The sequence below is a fragment of the Coregonus clupeaformis genome, chromosome 21 (assembly GCF_020615455.1).
Source record: "Coregonus clupeaformis isolate EN_2021a chromosome 21, ASM2061545v1, whole genome shotgun sequence".
NCBI lineage: Eukaryota > Metazoa > Chordata > Actinopteri > Salmoniformes > Salmonidae > Coregonus > Coregonus clupeaformis.
In genome coordinates, this window is record NC_059212.1 from 20,517,997 (window position 1) to 20,540,594 (window position 22,598).

A 22,598-nucleotide genomic window follows, 5' to 3' on the forward strand; every position below is an offset into this window, starting at 1 on the left:
TCAACTGATGGCCCAAATCAGCTCATAAACTCAGCCAGGGAAATACAAACTGTAGCCTATTATTGGTTTTCACACCTTTCAATATGTGACAACGGATAGGCTAACGGGTAGCCTACAGAATGTAGCCAAATGGAATACATTTTTGCAGGCCATCTAATAATTTGGTTAGGTAAAAATGTATTTGAACTCACATTTCACGATCTGACATAATGGTAGGAAATGTTTTAGGCTTTAAATTAGAGATGTACAATTTTGTGATGGTTTTAGTTCAATTGCTAAGCATTACTGAACCAAGAGCTGTTTGGGAGCCAAATGAACGACTCTTTTAGGTGAATGAAGCCAAATGTTCCGTCTCACAGAAAAGACTCGGAATGCCCATCACTAGTAGCCAGTTTATGTGATAACCATCTTGTGGGTTGACATAAATACTTTCCCCCAAACCTTCTCAATTAAATGTTAACTGCAAAGTAGGCTTACCTGGCAGAAGTATATAATTAGTAATTATATACTGGGTGGTTCGAGCCCTGAATGCTGATTGGCTGACAGCTGTGGTATACCACGGGTATGACAAAACATTTCTTTTTACTGCTCTAATTACGTTGGTAATCAGTTTATAATAGCAAAAAGGCACCTCAGGGTTTTGTGGTATATGGCCAATATACCACGGCTAAGGGCTATATCCAGGCACTCCGCGTTGCGTCGTGCTTAAGAACAGCCCTTAACAGTGGTATATTGGCCATATACCACACCCCCTAGTGCTTTATTGCTTAAGTATATAATTTGCATCTATTATATATATATATATATATATATTTTTTTTTTTTGGGGGAATGGATCAGCTTAATATTGCAGATAGATTGTATCTTCTATCAATGTAATTGTCTGCATCACTTCCAATCCCCCATGTTTTTTTATTTTTTATATATATACTCCCCTTTATTACTTTTGAACCCCACCATCCTTTCCCTACTTGGAGTAAATTAGTGAACAACAATGCCCAGGCCTCTACTTCCGGTCTATACTTACTATCTACACCTTATGGACAGAGTTAATTTTACAATAATTATATTATATTATATTATATATATATATATATATATATATTGTTTTTTTTGTTTGTTTTTTTGCTCCTGAACTTCTTCTACTCTCAACCTCTCCGATCATTTTCATTGTGTCCATCCGGTTTGCTTCTATATGCCATATCTTTCTAACTGTGCTCCTTCCCAAAAGCTCCCAACATACAACCTATATACTTATTATGGACACAGTATGCTTACATTATTAGCTATCTTTGTTGTTATTTGTTATTAGTCCCATCCTTCAACTCTATTCAATACCTCCCATCTATCTCTTAACACCATCCATATAGGATTTCTATTTGCCATAGATATTTCAACCGTACTGTGATGTTTTACAAAAATTCTGAACCTTTCTATTCTCATTGCTTCTACAGATTGTGAATTAAAAATAAACATTTTTGCTAAAAGTATTATTATATTATTGATTGATTGACTATGACTTTTCAGATCACCCAGTAATGCTATCTGCAAGGTTAGTTCCAGGTAAATATTGCAATCCTTTAGCCATTCCTGGACCTGTGTCCAAAAACAAGCTACAAATGGACAGAACCAAAACAAATGATCTAATGATTCTGTCTCTTCACAGCAAAACCTGCAGAGCTGGGAAGATTGTATCCCCCATATAAATAACATTCTATTGGTAGCAAGAATTTTATATAATAATTTAAATTGAAAGATTCTAATTTTTGAATCCGGTGTCGTTTTGCGTGTCAGTTCATAAACACTATGCCATGGGATCGGTACGTCAAAGATCTCTTCCCAACTATTTTGCAATCTATATGGGACGGCTGTCAATCCTTTGGTCCTTAAGTGAAACTGATATACTTTTTTATTTATCACAGTTTTCCTTAACCAATTATGTTCTTTAATGCAAGGCCGACAGACAAGTTCCTTACTTTCTCCCCCTTCCACTTTCCTCTTCCACTTTTGCGGTAAGGCTGCAATTATTTGGTTGTAATTTTGGGTAGAGCAGACATTTCCATATGTTTTTGTTAGCTGCATGTGCGACATAACTCCACCAGTCCTACCGATGATATCATTTACGAAGATTATACCTTTTTTAAACATTCTGTCAAAAAATAAAGGTTTTTTGTCAATTAGTCAATTAGCATCTATTATTAGTTATTTGCAAACTTTGCCATGAATTGAGCAGCAGCAGTACAGAACCATCACTAGACCGGCACACTAGATGCGCAATTAAAAAGTCCAGATGTGCAATTAAAGGGGAGTTACACTCAAAAATCAAAAGTGTTCGTTTTCTTTCAGACCCCAAAAAAATATATTCTGATGTGATTTAAGCATAGACATCGACTCAGAATATCAAATTTTGTTGTTTCTCTATGAACAATTGTAATTTTGAGAGTGAAAAACTAAACAAAAATCTAAAACCAGGAAAAATAAAACTCAGAAAACTTAATTTGGGAAAATATAAATCAGAATCTGGGGGGGGGGGTTCATTGATTTTATAGGGCCCCCCTTATAGTTTTTTTATTAACCATTATTTTACCAGGTCTATTGACAGAAAACATAGTGCACTACTTTCTCTTGTACACTAAGGACCTGGGGAAGAGTTGCAGGGGAGAGGAGAAGAATGTGCCTATTTGAAAGCTAGAAAACAATGAGTAGCTTGCAACGTTAATAAAAAAAAGTAGCTCTCACCCTTGCACTAGATTATCGCCAGCTGATGTCTCGTTAAACCATCAATATGCGCTAAATTCACCCAAACAGCAGATCTCAATTGCAACTATTATTGGTCACCTCATTACCACTCCCTAAAAGATGATGTTGGTGTTACCTTAGTCAGAGATCTGTATATCATGACGAGATGCTCATATTGAGTCGTTGTCCTAAGGGCAGTAAGGCAGGCGACAAGCTTAAGTCTGTATATTAAAGCCCATAGAAATACATTGGTCTTTTCCTGGAAAGATTTGGTTGAGAGAGAGCCCTCTTGCTTCACCTCTTCCTCTCTGCCTTAGTCCTTAGGGTGACTTAACTATTTGACAAGCATTCCGTACAATCAAAATAAAGTATTTCCTTGTTTACCAAGGCAAATCTACTGTGGCAATTTACCCGACACTGTATGAATGGAAACTAATGTTGGCCTAATGTTATCATTTTATTCACTTCCTATTTAAGTTAAGTGTCTGGTATGGTCATTTCTTATCAAGATCGGGGGTAAAATATCTTTGGACTGTCCATATTTGAAATGTGTAACTAAATCAAGTCAATTGGGTGGGATTTAGTTATTTGTGCCAGAAGGAAGTGGGTCAGAATCTAACCCACACCGACACAATAGGTCTATATGAGTGCGCTGAAGGTAGCTAACCGCTAGACCACGATTGAACTAAATTTGGACAGTTCATTCATAACCTTAGGACACACTCCACACTTGTATGTCGTAGCCTAGTGGAGAACAATATCTATATTTTGTTATTAAGCTATATAAAACGACAGTTGTTGATGTGTAAGGCTGCATTTCAGATACATCGTTGTACATTTGAATGTTATAGTAATAGGACCTAGGCCAAGCATTTGAGCAAGCGAGAGATAATATTATTTTGATAGCAGGCCTGATCCCAATGACTCGACTACCCCTGCATGGAGAGAAAAATAACTGCTCATCTTCAAGTAATCACGAGGCTCATTTGAATTTCCTGATGCAACAGGTGTCACCTCTCCTCCCGTTGCTCCCCTCCGGCGCTCTGATTCGCCAGTCTACTGAGCCACCGGTCTGAGCGCACCACCTCGGCAACACCGAAATGGAAACCCAATGCACCCTAATCACCTCCACCTGCACCTCATCATCTCATCACCACCCCTATTTAGCCCTGGACTGTTCAGTGTTGTGTTGTGTGTGATTGTTAGTGTCATGTCGTGTACGCGCTCTTTGTTGTTCTCTTGCTCAGTGTTAAGTAAACCTTTACATTGTTGATTCCTGCGTCTGCGTCCTGCCTCTTCGTATCCTCAGTACTCGTCACAACCGGAAAATTATCTGCGACAAAAGAGTGATCATGTTAAGATCTGACATTTGTAGGCATTACGTTGCTGTTTTCCTGTTTGAGATTAATGTTATTTTCTTTCCATTAGAGATTAAGGGCCATATCTACTACCAAGCATTTGTGCCCGTGCAAAGGTTGCACCTGTTATTTACAGGTGGAAGCAAAGGAGACAAAACAAAAACAAAAAAACTTAACCTTTCTTTCACCTTTCATTTTTGCTTTTTATGTTTTATTCCGTCTGGCAAGTAATCCAGGTGCAGACTTTTAACTGGTGCAAACCCTTTGCAAATATGGTCAAGGGTCTCACAGTAGAAGTGAAGGCATCTCAATAGAGACCTTAGACGAGGGCTTTCATATCATCCTAAATAGGTCTTGAGCAAAACAACTCCTCCTCCTTGAGAGAGCACAGCTGCTGTGGTGGGGTCAGGTCTCCGGCAAATGTGGAGGAACACTGTGTAACCAATATTATTTTCCCAGTGTCTCACTGCTAGCTAGGCTACTTGCATCTTATCCAGATGGACTTCATTCACAGCAAATTCCTCTCGAGAGCTTAAGTGTTCCCCTCATGACCTCTCTTCAACCCTTTTCTGTTGATTAAGAGGATGAAAGCTTTCAAGAATTAGAACTGTTGCGATTGTTTCAAAGGGTAGAGATTTGTCACCATTATGAGATGCATCTCCATACCGGCATACAATTATAAATATACTGTAGATGCTGGAAAATGTAGCTGCATGAACATATATGGGGAAGAGTTTTCAATATACATAACATTCCAGATGATATTTCCACAGGTTCAGCTTTGTAGTTTACGCTCAAGCTATACAAAACAACCCTTCCATAACATGTTTCAGATCCAAGAACTGTAAAGATGTGGTCTGGACTTCAGTTAGGCCTAAGTGCTGTCCCAAATAAACTGAATTCCCATTCACATGCTCTTTATTTACAGTTAGGTAATGGATTTAGCAGGAGCCCAGTTGAGCTCCATCCTTGACCCTGGATCTGAAGTAAACAAGACTTAGTTGTGGAGCCCTTCATAGAGTAGCCTATACATCATGTTGATGAAACTGTCATACATATTTGAGTCTTCAGTGGATTTATGTGGTGTATCATGTCCCCCCAATTTTACATATTTTGATATTGTAGGGTATTATCTCTGGAATGTTTCATGAGATACATTCACAGCTGCACCATCGAGAGCATCCTGACTGGTTGCATCACCGCCTGGTATGGCAACTGCTTGGCCTCCGACCGCAAGGCACTACAGAGGGTAGTGCGTACGGCCCAGTACATCACTGGGGCCAAGCTTCCTGCCATCCAGGACCTCTATACCAGGCGGTGTCAGAGGAAGGCCCTCAAAATTGTCAAAGACTCCAGCCACCCTAGTCATAGACTGTTCTCTCTGCTACCGCACGGCAAGCGGTACCGGAGTGCCAAGTCTAGGTCCAAAAGACTTCTCAACAGCTTCTACCCCCAAGCCATAAGACTCCTGAACAGCTAATCATGGCTACCCGGACTATTTGCACTGCCCCCCACCCCATCCTTTTTACGCTGCTGCTACTCTGTTAATTATTTATGCATAGTCACTTTAACTCTACCCACATGTACATATTACCTCAACTACCTCAACTAGCCGGTGCCCCCGCACATTGACTCTGCAACGGTACCCCCCTGTATATATAGCCTCCCTACGGTTATTTTATTTTACTTCTGCTCTTTTTTTTCTCAACACTTTTTTTGTTGTTGTTTTATTTTTACTTTTTTTGTTAAAAATAAATGCACTGTTGGTTAAGGGCTGTAAGTAAGCATTTCACTGTAATGTCTGCACCTGTTGTATTCGGCGCATGTGACCAATACAATTTGATTCGATTTGATTTGATTTGATCTAAACCCTTTACTGTATGTTTACACATTTTGCTGACCACAAATATCTATTTGTCTAGTACATGTAGTACAAACTAATTTTTTTTCTATAGTATACAGTGGTAAATTCTTTGCTTATTTATTTGCTGAAAAGAGAAGCAGGCCAGTCAACACTAAATAGGACAAAGGGATATGATGTTGTCAAAAGATGAATGAACCAAAACCTAGTTGGCTATCTCCAATGCACCATGACAATGAGAGTAACTACAGCTATCAAATAAACAGGGTATCTACATTACAGTCATCATTGTAGTGCATCCTCCACACTTATCATACACATGAATCATAGAAAGATTAATTTTTGGCAGGTTTGCAATGGTTAAATTGACATATGGACTCCATTTGGTTGTCTTGAAAAGAATGCACAAAGTACACAGCTTCTGAGGTCAAATGAACTTGGAAATATTTCCCAAATTGGGTTGTGTGTACATTCTGTACTTTTCCATTCTTTAACGTTTCCTGCAAGCTGGGACTCTCATTTGGAAGAGCTGTGAGAACTAACTGAACTCAAGAGGCAGCATCTGTGTAAGTTGAGATATCTATTGGTCTTCTCTGTAACCTTGCATGACAGAGGTTCGAACCCTAAGGTATAGCACTTCTCAGCTGGCAAACAACTGATCCACTTTAGAAAAAGCAAGAGCATACTCGTGTCTATGTATGTATGCTCGCACATGCATGATAGCATGAACAGTAAGTACAGTGGGGAAAAAAAGTATTTAGTCAGCCACCAATTGTGCAAGTTCTCCCACTTAAAAAGATGAGAGAGGCCTGTAATTTTCATCATAGGTACACGTCAACTATGACAGACAAATTGAGATTTTTTCTCTCCAGAAAATCACATTGTAGGATTTTTAATTATTGCAAATTATGGTGGAAAATAAGTATTTGGTCACCTACAAACAAGCAAGATTTCTGGCTCTCACAGACCTGTAACTTCTTCTTTAAGAGGCTCATCTGTCCTCCACTCGTTACCTGTATTAATGGCACCTGTTTGAACTTGTTATCAGCATAAAAGACACCTGTCCACAACCTCAAACAGTCACACTCCAAACTCCACTATGGCCAAGACCAAAGAGCTGTCAAAGGACACCAGAAACAAAATTGTAGACCTGCACCAGGCTGGGAAGACTGAATCTGCAATAGGTAAGCAGCTTGGTTTGAAGAAATCAACTGTGGGAGCAATTATTAGGAAATGGAAGACATACAAGACCACTGATAATCTCCCTCGATCTGAGGCTCCACGCAAGATCTCACCCCGTGGGGTCAAAATGATCACAAGAACGGTGAGCAAAAAATCCCAGAACCACATGGGGGACCTAGTGAATGACCTGTAGAGAGCTGGGACCAAAGTAACAAAGCCTACCATCAGTAACACACTACGCCGCCAGGGACTCAAATCCTGCAGTGCCAGACGTGTCCCCCTGCTTAAGCCAGTACATGTCCAGGCCCGTCTGAAGTTTGCTAGAGTGCATTTGGATGATCCAGAAGAGGATTGGGAGAATGTCATATGGTCAGATGAAACCAAAATAGAACTTTTTGGTAAAAACTCAACTCGTCGTGTTTGGAGGACAAAGAATGCTGAGTTGCATTCAAAGAACACCATACCTATTGTGAAGCATGGGGGTGGAAACATCATGCTTTGGGGCTGTTTTTCTGCAAAGGGACCAGGACGACTAATCCGTGTAAAGGAAAGAATGAATGGGGCCATGTATCGTGAGATTTTGAGTGAAAACCTACTTCCATCAGCAAGGGCATTGAAGATGAAACGTGGCTGGGTCTTTCAGCATGACAATGATCCCAAACACACCGCCCGGGCAATGAAGGAGTGGCTTCGTAAGAAGCATTTCAAGGTCCTGGAGTGGCCTAGCCAGTCTCCAGATCTCAACCCCATAGAAAATCTTTGGAGGGAGTTGAAAGTCCGTGTTGCCCAGCGACAGCCCCAAAACATCACTGCTCTAGAGGAGATCTGCATGGAGGAATGGGCCAAAATACCAGCAACAGTGTGTGAAAACCTTGTGAAGACTTACAGAAAACGTTTGACCTGTGTCATTGCCAACAAAGGGTATATAACAAAGTATTGAGAAACTTTTGTTATTGACCAAATACTTATTTTCCACCATAATTTGCAAATAAATTCATAAAAAATCCTACAATGTGATTTTCTGGATTATTTTTTCTAATTTTGTCTGTCATAGTTGACGTGTACCTATGATGAAAATTACAGGCCTCTCTCATCTTTTTAAGTGGGAGAACATGCACAATTGGTGGCTGACTAAATACTTTTTTCCCCCACTGTATGTCTGTAAGTTGTACCGTATGTGTACATCTGAGAGAGAGAGAGAGAGATCAGATATATAGAGAGAAACAGATACAAACACTAGTAGCAGAATATTTTGAATATCCTAATGGCAGGCCTGGCAGCCAGCAGTAGCCTGGCTGACGTGACTCACGTGACTCACAGCGCAGGGAGAGCTGTGACCACACTGGTCTGGAAAGGAGGCTGTTTGTTAATGCAATATTCGCTTAGAAATAGTGTGATGGGTTTGATTGGTTCTATCAAATGTTTATTTTTTTCCATCGAGGGTTGCGACCTCTCCTTGTTTAGATTTGAAAATCCAACCGTTGTAGTGGAAGGGGGCGGCGCTCGTGGGCTGTGTGGCTGTACATGTGGGTGTTTGAATGAGAAAGACAGAGGAGAGCATACCAGTAAAAGCACAGCCCCCTTCATTATCGACGCATTGTGCCGACAACATCAAAAGAGCCATTCCAGGCTGATGTCAGGAGGACTACAAGAGTTAGGTGTTAGCCAGACTACAGTATCAGGCCCTTTCCTCCTCTCCTCTTTCCAAGAAGCTGACAAACATGAAAAGATGACTACTGTGTGATACAGTACTTCTGTTGAAACCCCCACACACTGTCCACCCTCACTTTATCCAGTGGGCATGTTTTCCAGTAAGCATGCCAGTAAGCGGCCATCCTGACACTTGACACAACCGAGCTGAAGAACAGCTGTCACCCATGCTTACTGGGGGTATCTCGGAGCATGCAGAGTACATGATGCGTTGGCCCCTGTGCCAAGTTCAGGCGTGCCCAGTCTGTGTCCTCCCTTCATGAATCAGCAAGTGACATTAGAGGTGACCCTGGGACAGTGTGTCGCTGCTGTGCATACAGCAATGCCAACCATTTGGCAGCCAAACATGACCTGAGAGGGTCACAGGGTGGACATCCATCCACGTGGGCACATTTGAGGTGAGGTGAGGTGACTTGAGGTCGAAAAGGGGCGCCAGCTTATTTTCAGAAATGCTTTATTTTATAGTCCGCTATTTAGCTGGTATATACACTTTGAAATTACGTGGTTAAATGCTTTTTACATAATAATTACTTTGAGGTATCATTAAATTATTCACTTCAACAAAACAGGCTCCACTATCAGAAAGTTAATTCATTGATGTACAGTACCAGAAAATGCATTCCGTAAATTCTTTGACCTTTGAGAATCAAAAGCTAAAGTTGGGGTTAGCTGTCTTTGGTGCTACTACTGTTGATAGTTTGTGAGTCAACATTCACAAGTCAGAGGTGATTCATGCACGTTTTGGAATGATTCCAATTTTTATATAATTTTTATACAAAGAGTTGTAATCATTGTTATGAATAATCATTATTCTTAGCTAAGGTGTGTGAACAGAAGGGATGTGGACAGAGGAGGGCAGGCTGACAGGAACCTTTTCTGATGAGGCACAAAACGTTGCACCGTTTTGGTATTTGCAATGTTATAAGAATCGTTGTGTTTCTTTCTACATACAGTGCCTTCAGAAAGTATTCACACCCCTTGACTTTTTCCTAATGTTGTTGTGTTACAGCCTGAATTTAAAATGGATTAAATTTAGATTTTTTTTTATCACTAGCCTACACAATACCCCATAATGTCAAAGTGGAATTATGTTTTTAGAATGTTTTTTTATTTTTTTATTAAACGAATGCTGAAATGTCGAGTCAATGTATTCAATCCCTTTGATATGGCAAGCCTAAATAAGTTCAGGAGTAAAAATGTGCTTAAGTCACATAAGTTGCATTGACTCACTGGGTGTAATAATAGTTTTTAACATGATTTTTGAATGACTACCTCATCTCTGTACCTCAAAAATACAATTATATGTGAGGTCCCTCAGTCAAGCAGTGAATTTCAAACACAGATTCAACCACAAAGACCAGGGAGGTTTTCCAATGCCTCGCAAAGAAGGGCACCGATTGGTAGATGAGTTTTTTTTAAATGCAGACACTGAATATCCCTTTGAGCATGGTGAAGTTATTAATTACACTTTGGATGGTGTATCAATACACCCAGTCACGACAAAGAAACAGGCATCCTTCCTAACTCAGTTGCCGGAAAGGAAGGAAACCGCTCAGGGATTTCACCATGAGGCCAATGGTGACTTTAAAACAGTTACAGAGTTGAATGGCTGTGATAGGAGAAAACTGAGGATGGATCAACAACATTGTAGTTACTCCATAATACTAACCTAATTGACAGAGTGAAAAGAAAGAAGCCTGTAAAAAATTAAAATATTCCAAAACATGCATCCTGTTTGCAACAAGACACTAAAGTAATACTGCAAAACATTTCCTGAATACAAAGTGTTATGTTTGGGACAAATCCAATATAAAACATTACTGAGTACCACTCATGCACAGTGTGTGGCAGCATCATGTTATGGTTATGCTTGTAATCGTTAAGGACTTGGGAGTTTTTCAGGATAAAAATTAAACGGAATGGAGCTAAGCACAGGCAAAATCCTAGAAGAAAACCTGGATCAGTCTGCTTTCCACCAGATACTGGGAGATGAATTCACCTTTCAGCAGGAAAATAACCTGAAAACACAAGGCCAACTCTACACTGGAGTTGCTTACCAAGAAGACAGTGAATGTTCCTGAGTGGCGTAATTACAGTTTTGACTTAAATCTGCTTGTAAATATATGGCAATACCTGAAAATGGTTGTCTAGCAATGATCAACAACCAATTTGACAGAGCTTGAAGAATTTTGAAAAGTATATTGGTCAAATGTTGCACAATCCAGGTGTGGAAAGCTCTTAGAGACTTACCCAGAAAGACTCACAGCTGTAATTGCTCACAAAGGTGATTCTAACATGTATTGTTGACTCAGGGGGTTGAGTACTTATCTAATCAAGATATATTAATGTTTTATTCTTCTTCAAATGTTAGAGTATTTAGTGTAGATCGTTGACAAAAAAATGACAATTAAATCCATTTAAATCCCACTTTGTAAGGGGTATCAATACTTTCTGAAGGCACTGTAATTCAATCATCCATAGAGTTTTGTGAAGTATTGCAACCATAAATTCACTATACTCCTCAAATTTCCAATGCTAAAAACCGAATATCCTATACGGTCTGGATCGTCTGTCCTATTCTATATTCTTATGTTGTAATTATTCTGTTACATCGCCCACTCCTAAGCTTTATCTTTAAAGAATGTTACATGCCTCACATATGGATTTTAAGAGTAGGAAGTGCACAAGTGGATACAAAAGCAAATGTGAGAGGAAGTTTGGCACAATGGACTCAAAGAAGCAGCGGTCAAACGTTGAAGAGCGTGCCTCTGAGGTGGGTTCCTATACACTGGGGACCGTTCCCGTTCAAGATAGACAGCATCTGCTATGCCCTCACAGGAAAGCCCTCACAGGAATCCTCTCTCTCACCACTTCTGCTTGGGAGGTGCTGAGTATGCAGCAGTGAAATGAAATAGTCTCGTCTCTTGGGACGAGAGGGAAAAAAGTCCTGGCTTCGATGTGGTGTGGTATTTAGACTGAGGACAGAAAAGTAGGGCAATCATGGATGGGGCCCCTCTGCCTTTTCCGAATTTGAGCATACGTTGTCATGCATTTTCACCACAAGAGGGCAGGAGTGTGTTTTTCCATGTATGACTCTCCAACTTGGCTTACACTAAGCATAACACAAATCATCAATTTACCGGTAGTCACATATCCACGTGAATCTCTGCACGTTTTCATACACTTTCACATCTGCACGTTTGAGAGAGTGTGTGGGAGATTAAAAAAAAATTCTGTGATGACTAAGTAATGTTTTTTGTATTCCCAACATCACAAAGAGAGGCAAGGTCATCATGAAATCACATTTTTATTTGTCACGTGTTTCGTTAACAACAAGGCTTACTTACAGGCCCTTATCCAACAATGCAGAGTTAGAGATAATAAAAATGAAAAAAAAAATTGAAATAGTGACTATATTTTTTGCCTTCACCTGACACCGCCTGGTATAGAGGTCCTGTATGGCAAGAAGCTCGACCCCAGTGATGTACTGGGCCGTACTCACCACCCTCTGTAGCATCTGTAGAGTCATAATGGTTTGAGCTACAAACTATTAAGCTATCTATGAAAAGATGAGATTCTCACAAACACTACACAATAGTCGGTAGAAGGTAAGGGATTCTTCTACATAGAAAATCAAAGGGAAATCCCAGGACATAGTGTCTATAATTCTATAATAATATCATATAGTTGCTGTCACAAACTCCAAACAGTTGTCACTGACTAGTTGGATATTCATTTCCCACTGAGCAAACCATTTCTGTACTTACAACGTTCATATGACATTTGTCAATAAAACTCATGAATGCAACTGTTTATGTCAAATTGTTTTGTATTAGGGCCTCCCGAGTGGCGCAGCGGTCCAAGGCACTGCATCGCTGTGCTTGAGGCGTCACTACAGACGTGGTTCAATCCCGGGCTGTGTCGCGACCGGGAAACCCATGAGGCGGTGCACAATTGGCCCAGCGTTGTCCGGGTTAGGGGAGGGTTTGGCCGGCCGGGATGTCATTGTCCCATCACGCTCTAGCAACTCCTGTGGCGGCCGGGCTCAAGAAGCAGTGCGGCTTAGCAGGGTCGTGTTTCGGAGGACGCATGGCTCTCGACCTTCGCCTCTCCCGAGTCCGTACGGGAGTTGCAGCGATGGGACAATTGGATATCATGTAAAAGGGTGGCTACTTTGAAGAATCTAAAATATAAAATATATTTTGATTTGTTTAACACTTTTTTGGTTACTACATTCCAAATGTGTTATTTCATAGTTTTGATGTCTTCACTATTATTCTACAATGTAGAAAATAGTAAAAATAAAGAAAAACCCTTGAATGAGTAGGTGTCCACATTTTTGACTGGTACTGTAGGTTGTAATATGGCTTTTCTTTCTGTCTTGGCTTCCCCAGTGATTTTACCCACGCACCGCTACTGACTGGTACTGTATGTGTAGGCCATGTATTTTTTATTTTTTATTTTTAAACTTTTTTATTTAACTAGGCAAGTCAGTTAGGAACAAATTCTTATTTACAATGACGACCTACCAAAAGGCAAAAGGCCTCCTGCGGTGACGGGGGCTGGGATTAAAAATAACTAAATAGAATATAGGACAAAACACACATCATGACAAGAGAGACAACACAACACTACATAAAGAGAGAAATAAGACAACAACATAGCATGGCGGCAACACATGACAACACAGCATGGTAGCAACACAACATGACAACAACATGGTTGCAACACAATATGGCAGCAGCACAACATGGTAGCAGCACAAAACATGGTTCAAACATTATTGGGCTCAGACAACAGCACAAAGGGCAAGAAGGAAGAGACAACAATACATCACGCAAAGCAGCCACAACTGTCAGTAAGAGTGTCCATGATTGAGTCTTTGAATGAAGAGATGGAGATAAAACTGTCCAGTTTGAGTGTTTTTTGCAGCTTGTTCCAGTCCCTAGCTGCCGCGAACTGAAAAGAGGAGCGACCCATGGATGTGTGTGCTTTGGGGACCTTTAACAGAATGTGACTGGCATAACAGGTGTTGTATGTGGAGGATGAGGGCTGCAGTAGGTATCTCAGATAGAGGGGAGTGAGGCCTAAGAGGGTTTTATAAATAAGCTTCAACCAGTGGGTCTTGCGAAGGGTATACAGAGATGACCAGTTTACAGAGGAGTATAGAGTGCAGTGATGTGCCCTATAAGGAGCATTGGTGACAAATCTGATGGCCGAATGGTAAAGAACATCTAGCCGCTCGAGAGCACCCTTACCTGCCGATCTATAAATTACGTCTCCGTAATCTAGCATGGGTAGGATGGTCATCTGAATAAGGGTTAGTTTGGCAGCTGGGTTGAAAGAGGAGCGATTACTATAGAGGAAACCAGGTCTAGATTTAACCTTAGCCTGCAGCTTTGATATGTGCTGAGAGAAGGACAGTGTACCGTCTAGCCATACTCCCAAGTACTTGTATGAGGTGACTACCTCAAGCTCTAAACCCTCAGAGGTAGTAATCACACCGGTGGGGATGGCATTCTTCTTGCCAAACCACATGACCTTTGTTTTGGGGATGTTGAGAACAAGGTTAAGGGCAGAGAAAGCTTGTTGGACACTAAGAAAGCTTTGTTGTATAGCGTTTAACACAAAATCCGGGGAGGGGCCAGCTGAGTATAAGACTGTGTCATCTGCATATAAATGGATGAGAGAGCTTCCTACTGCCTGAGCTATGTTATTGATGTAAATTGAGAAGAGTGTGGGGCCTAGGATCGAGCCCTGGGGTACTCCCTTGGTGACAGATAGTGGCTGAGACAGCAGATGTTTTGACTTTATACACTGCACTCTTTGAGAGAAGTAGTTAGCAAACCAGGCCAAAGACCCCTCAGAGACATCACTGTAACATACTCTGTTTGCCAGAATCATGTCTCTCTCGCGATATACTGTCCCCCGTCCATACAGCCAGCTGGGTTCTCAGTTCATCACGCAGACAGGAATAAGAACTCTCCGGGAAGAAGAAAGGAGGGGGTGTATGTTTCATGATTAACTACTCATGGTGTGATTGTGATAACATACAGAAACTCAAGTCCTTTTGTTCACCCGACCTAGAATACCTCACAATCAAATGCTATGGTTATAGTCACAGCCGTGTATATTCCCGCTCAAGCCGATACGACGGCCCTCAAGGAACTACACTGGACTTTATGCAAACTGGAAACCACATATCCTGAGGCTGCATTTATTGTAGCTGGGGATTTTAACAAAGCACATTTGAGGAAAACGCTACCGCTTCAAGATTGTTTTGATCACGCGGACTGGGATATGTTCCGCGTAGCCTCTGCGAATAACATTGACGTTTACACGGACACGGTGACTGAGTTCATCAGGAAGTGTATGGGGGATGTTGTTCCCACGGTGACTATTAAAACCTACCCAAACCTGAAACCGTGGATAGATGGCAACATTCGCACAAAACTGAAAGCGCGAACCACCACATTTAACCATGGCAAGGTGACTGGGAATATGGTTGAATACAAGCAGTGTAGTTATTCCCTCCGTAAGGCAATCAAACAGGCAAAACGTCAGTACAGAGACAAAGTGGAGTCGCAATTCAACGGCTCAGACACGAGACGTATGTGGCAGAGTCTACAGACAATCACGGATTATAAAGGGAAAACCAGCCATGTCACAGACACCGACATCTTGCTGCCAGACAAGCTAAACACCTTCTTCGCCCGCTTTGAGGATAACACAGTGCCACCGACACGGCCCGCTCCCAAGGACTGTGGGCTCGCGTTTTCTGTGGCCGACGTGAGTAAGACATTTAAGCATGTTAACCCTCGCAAGGCTGCCGGCACAGACGGCATCCCTAGCCGCGTCCTCAGAGCATGCGCAGACCAGTTGGCTGGAGTGTTTACGGACATATTCAATCTCTCCCTATCCCAGTCTGCTGTCCCCACTTGCTTCAAGATGTCCACCATGGTTCCTGTACCAAAGAAAGCAAAGGTAACTGATCACCCTCCTATGTGGCTGGCCATCCTTCCCCCATTGGTACATATGATTGCCTAACAAGTTGGAAGAGAAGAAATACTCAAGTCTAAGTACATTTGCACTTCTGTCTTTCTCTCTTTGTTTCTCTCTCTCCCTCTCTCACTTTCATATTTTCTTTCTCACTTTCTTCCTCTCTCCCCCCCTCTCTCTGTGTCTGTCTAGCGAAGACACCTTGTTAAGGGCATTTGGATTTACCATAATTGCTTACACCTATCCATTTGATTGATCAGGTTTAACTTATAGGTAGATACCTCAATATGACAGACATATAACTATATCAGTGGAGGCTGCTGAGGGGAGGGCGGCTCATAATAATGTCTGGAATGGAGTCAATTGAATAGTATCAACCACATGGAAACCACGTGTTTGATACCATTCCATTTACTCCATTCCAGACATTATTATGAGCCATCCTCCCCTCAGCAGTCTCCACTGAACTATATGTATAGCTAGCAACATGTACATGACCAACTAGCTAGATGGAAAAGGGTTGTTGAAAAATGGTTGTACATAGCTAAATCCGTCCAGTTATCTAATAGAAGTTAACTGCTTAACGTTACCCTAAATTGAGAAATTCTCTGAACGTTGCGCCTCTTGTTGAGATCAGTGGTGCCTTCATAGTACTTCGCCTGGTTGGAAAGATAAAATAAAATCTCCTCGAGGGATGCCATTGAAGTGCAAGCTACATAGAAACAGAAAGCTACAATAACAGTTACAGTAGCTGGCTAGCTAACGTTAGCTAAATAAAACGGAGGTATATAAGTAACGTTACAGCAGCTAGCAACGTCAATCTAAAAACAGCTTAAATTATTTATTCCTATTTAACAACATTTTCTTATATAAAGACACATATGGTAAAGAAAGAGTGTTCTCTTTCCAGTCTTTTTGGTCCTCTGAAGCAGCAGGTTGTCACTGTCAACAACACGGTCCTTGGAGAGCAATTCTGAAGTAATCATTTTGCACAGACTGAGCGAGCACTTACGAGGTGAAATAGAACTAGAACTGCCCGCGTCCTCCTTCCTTCGCTACAAGGTAAAATAGAGCCAAGCAACCAGCATAGCAACGGACGCTTTGGTTCATTACGTAATCCGGTCAGAATGTTGCAAGTTCTAGCAACAGCCCTAGCAACAGAAGCTAGAACTCATCGAATCCCATTGTGACGCGGGGGGACACTATTTGGCCGGGGGACACTATTTGGCATGACAGGCCCTGGGTCTGAACCCCGCCCTGTGCAACTGGGTCCTGGACTTCCTGACGTGCCACCCCCAGGTGGTGAAGGTAGGAAACAACACCTCCACTTCGCTGCTCTTCAACACAGGGGCCCCACAAGGGTGCGTGCTCAGCCCCTTCCTGTACTCCCTGTTCACCCATGGCTGCGTGGCCAAACACGCCTCCAACTCAATCATCAAGTTTGCAGAAGACACAACAGTAATAGGCCTGATTACCAACAATGACGAGGAGGTGAGGGGAGGAGGTGAGGGCGGAGGAGGTGAGTGCCTCTCCTTCAACGTCAACAAAACAAAAGGAGCTGATCGTGGACTTCAGGAAACAGCAGAGGGAGCACGCCCCTATCCACATCGACGGGACCGCAGTTGAGAAGGTGGAAAGCTTCAAGTTCCTCGGCGTACACATCACTGATAATCTGAAATGGTCCACCCACACAGACAGTGTGGTGAAGAAGGCTCTTCAACCTCAGGAAGCTGAAGAAATTTGTCTTGGCCCCTAAGACCCTCAGAAACTTTTACAGATGCACAATTGAGAGCATCCTGTCGGGCTGTATCACCGCCTGGTACGGCAACTGCACCGTCCGCAATTACAGGGCTCTCCAGAGGGTGGTACGGTCTGCCCAACGCATCACCTGGAGCACATTGCCTGCCCTCCAGGACACCTACAGCACCCGATGTCACAGTCAGTCCAAAAAGATCATCAAGGACATCAATCACCCGAGCCACGGCCTGTTCACCCTGCTATCATCCAGAAGGCGAGGTCAGTTCAGGTGCATCAAAGCTGGGACCGAGAGACTGAAAAACAGCTTCTATCTCAAGGCCATCAGACTGTTAAATAGCCATCACTAGCCGGCTACCATCCACCTACTCAACCAAGCACCTTAGAGGCTGCTGCCCTATATACATAGACATGGAATCACTGGCCACTTTAATAATGGAACACTAGTCACTTTAATAATGTTTACATACTGCTTTACTCATCTCATATGTATATACTGTATTCTATTCTACTGTATTTTAGTCAATGCCACTCCGACATTCCTCGTCCTAATATTTATATATTTCTTAATTCCATTCTTTTACTTTTAGATTTGTGTATTGTTGTGAATTGTTAGATACTACTGCACTGTTGGAGCTAGGAACACAAGCATTTCACTATACCCGCAATAACATCTGCTAAATATGTGGATGTGACCAATAAAATTTGATTTGAATTATTTTTGATGAACATGAGAAGATAACCTACTTTTTGAAGTGATTTGTTTGACAATCAGATGAAAATATCATGACTGGTTGTGTTCATGGCACATTAAAAGGTAATACATTTTTACAGTTAAATTGCATGGCTTTACTATAAAACCCATTAACAACTGGCCTCTGCCTGGGGCCGCCAAACCACTAAGTCAGCCCCTGCATGAGGGTGAAGCAAGCATGGCTATCTGAATTTACACTTTAAAAGGATCTCTGCTGTGAGATGCAAAAATACCATCTGAGAAGCACGCGCGTGCGTTTTCCGATTAGCAGACAAGGCAGCATCAGCACGCATTAAGGGATGTAGCTCAGTTGGGGATGTAGCTCAGTTGGTAGAGCATGGCGTTTGCAACGCCAGGGTTGTGGGTTCGATTCCCACGGGGGGCCAGTATGAAATAAAAAAAATATATAAAAAAATAATGTATGCACTCACTAACTGTAAGGCTCTCTGGATAAGAGCGTCTGCTAAATGACTAAAATGTAAATGTAATAATCTGCAGCTGGATGCTTCTCCTTCAGTTGGCCATACAAATGTTCTGCATTTGGAATCTAGGGAAAAGGTTGTCAAGCTGGGGGAATGGCCATTTTGGAATTGAATAAGCAGCTGTAGGTGTGGTTCTGGTGATGATCAGTCACAGAGGGCTGGAAGGCGTCAAATTCCCGTAGCCTCCAGCATCCTTGACTTTGCTTAGTTAAAACCCCTGTTTAGTCTGTCCTAGGAATGTCCTCTTATAACTATTGATGGAGACCATTGATTCCTTCCTTCACTGGGTTGTATTTTGTATGCTGGTTCTCTTCCATAACATAATTAAGACTCAAATCAAGAGAATCTTGTTTTGTTATGGAGGACAATGTTAAAGAGTATGGTGATTCTTCCTGGAAACAATTTTAAACAAGGCATTCTGACAGTCACTTGCGATAAAGATAGGGCTTGAGGTATGAATCTACTGTACATTTTATTTGTGGAATGGTAATTTCACTGTAGTAACAAACTGCAGTTTCCAAAACAGGAAAGGTTTACATATTCCAGCTTCGTCTACATCCCCCGAGGTATCATTCCTCTCTCAATCACTGCCAAAAATATATTGGACCCATGGGTGATAAACATCCCCAAATAAGAAAAACTAAATATAGACAATCACCAGCAACCGGGGAAAACATCTATAAAACATATTTAAAGCCAACATCTAACACTGACTGAATGACGCTTCTGTGGTTAGAACATTCTGTGGTTCGTGACACAGTCCATCAGTCACATTACCGGTGAAACAACTGCTTAATTTTGAAATAACCTTTTGAATTGCAGAACCACATGTTCGTACAGTAAGTAGTGGGCCACTTCCTCTCCCCTCTGGCTTCCAAAATGTCTGTCTCAGATGTCAGCAGGCCCAGGCACGGCGTGGGGTCCGTGCTCCAGCAAGAAGGGAGTAGAAGGCTAGGGAAACCTTCCAGTCCCCAAATGCAGAACTCTGTCCTAGCCCTTACACCCTTCAATTCCCTTCCCTCCATCTGTAAGGTCCAATAAGCACATGCACATTGTTTACATATAAGATCAGTAACCAGTGAGTATTTTAGTTCAATTTGTGTTAACATTATTCGGTACTACTAGTCTTGAGAAACGACCACACGTTTGTGGTTAGGCACCAATGTTCTTGCATGTTCCTGCCAGCTTTTCAGTTTTTTTTTAGCTTTTCGAAAGCCTTCAGCAACACAACATCTGTTTCCATTCAAATAGTCTCTGTCAGTTACTCTGACCTTATAAATCATATTAGATAACTCTTTTAGCGCATGGGCGTAGGCACGGTTGGACCTGGCCCACCCACTGGGGAGCCAGGCCCACCCAATAAAATTTACCATTTTTTATGTTCCAAACAGGACATTTGTGTTCTTACCTAATCATGCAAACACCATCAGACAGAATTCATAGCAAGCAGTGCACAGAGTTAGTCAGATTTGATTAAATATAACATGAGAGATTAACTGGAATGGAATTCACTCTCATGGGATAGGTTGCTAAGAAAAACGAACTGAAAGCCACACCCCCAATAAACCACGAATATGACTGCATTTAGGCATATGTCACTGTGCTTCTATAGCTATATGCACCAAAACGAGAGCTTGGGACTATAAGGTTCTATCAGCATTCTTTTAAACTTAACATGAATAGGGATATTTAGAGTACTATATATATATATATATATATATATATATATTAGAGAACATTGAACAGAACAAGGCTATGTCAATAACTCAATTTTGACTAAAATGCAGATAGAACCTTATAGTCCCAAACTCTCGGCATGTCACTGCCTACTTCATTTGTTCATTTAGAAAACAAGACAGCTCATAAACCAGTGCCTTTATCACAGTAAACACACCTATAATTGAGCTTTAATTAGCTATAAAACATAATCCACATTTCTGCAGGCCCACCCACCAACACATTTCTAGCTACGCCAATGATTTTGCGTAAGCAAATGATACCAAAGCAAACTGTTTTACATTTTACCTAAATGTTCTTATTTAGAGTAAATCTATATCCTTCCTAAAATTGGGCAACAAAAGCCTATTTTTTACTGAAACAGAAAGTTATTTGACCGTCTTCATAAAGTCCCTGAGCCTTTATCAAACTAAGGGATGTTTGTTCCAGGATTTATGGTTCACTGCCAAGCACTGTAAGAAGTCTCCCAGTTACCTTTCACCTACTTAGCCTCCACCACGGACATGAGAGGGTTAACTCATTTTCTTTGTGGTCTGGCCACAGCTCATGAATTGCCTACTTGCTCCCCAGCAGTGGGTGTTAAATCTGGACCTTGGGAATTACCATATAATGTAGGCATTCTCTGTGGTGAACTTTCCCCTAATTCTCACACTGCTCCTGCCTCACAGCAGGCCTAACAGAGGAGCACTCCAGGCCCCAGTCCAAATTATACAGCACGTTCCCCCTGACGTCCAACACAGTGCCAATGACTTCACACAACTGCCATCGGCTTCATTTTATCCCAGCCATATGATTAAGCTGCCTCAGATAACACTATCGGAGAAAAAACTTTCTCTGTACTTTGATGGATGTGTTTTCTAATAAGCACTAATATCTACAATCTACATGGCGTTTGTTAAGAAGTGCTTCATTAAATGAAGTACAATCAGTTATTTTTCTTTATGGAGGAAGCAAGACCATGTTTATTCACAAACTGTACATATTCTGTCAAATTCTTAACTATGCAAATGAATATGCAATGTAACATTGAGTTGTTTAAACCTTGTGTAAAATGAATGCAGTCCACTGATTTATCTAAATCCCTTATTTATGGGAAGTGATGGTAACTTGTGTCATTATATTATGGTCAAGTCACACCATAACACATTATCAAAAACAAAGAAATCGATGTCAGTATCAATCACAAGTGACAGGTTTAATCCTCATCACTGCATAGAAGGTCAGCTGGACCTCTCTTAGTTCCTTCCCATAGATCCCGTAACTTATCCCTTTTTGTTTACAAAGCTCTTCTACACAAGCTTCAAACAGATCTCACTTCTCTGTTAAAGTATAAGAGTACGCGGCACCAAACCCGCTCACAGGGTTGGTTAACTCGAGGTCCCTCGTGTCTCTATCAACCTAGGTAAATCAGTCTTTAGTTTTAAGGCGCCCATGTTTGGAATAATTTACAAACATCATTCAATCTTGAATCCTTGATGCCAATAGGGCTGTTTAGAACACTGATGAGGGATGAATTCACTGAGGTTTGCAAGTGTTTTGGTTGATTGTGGGGTTTTATTTGTGTTGTTGAGATGTGGTGTGTCTGTATCTGCTGTATCCTGTAGTTTATTTGTTGTTATCTTATTGATTTATTGAATTATCATGTTGTAAGTTGTTTGTCTCAATTGGTTCCCCTGAATATATACTGAACAAAAATATAAAACGCAACATGTAAAGTGTTGGTCCCATGTTCCATGAGCTGAAATAAAAACATCCCAGAAATGCCCTTTTGTGGGGGAAAACTCATTCTGATTGGCTGGGCCTGGCTCCCCAGTGGGTGGGCCTATGCCCTCCAAGGACACCCATGGCTGCACCCCTGCTCAGTCATGTGAAATCCATAGATCAGGGCCTAATGAAGTTATTTCAATTGACTGATTTCCTTATATGAACTGTAACTCAGTAAAATCTTAGAAATTGTTGCATGTTGCGTTTATATTTTTGTTTAGTAAACATATATATATATTTTAATCAGCCTATATGGCT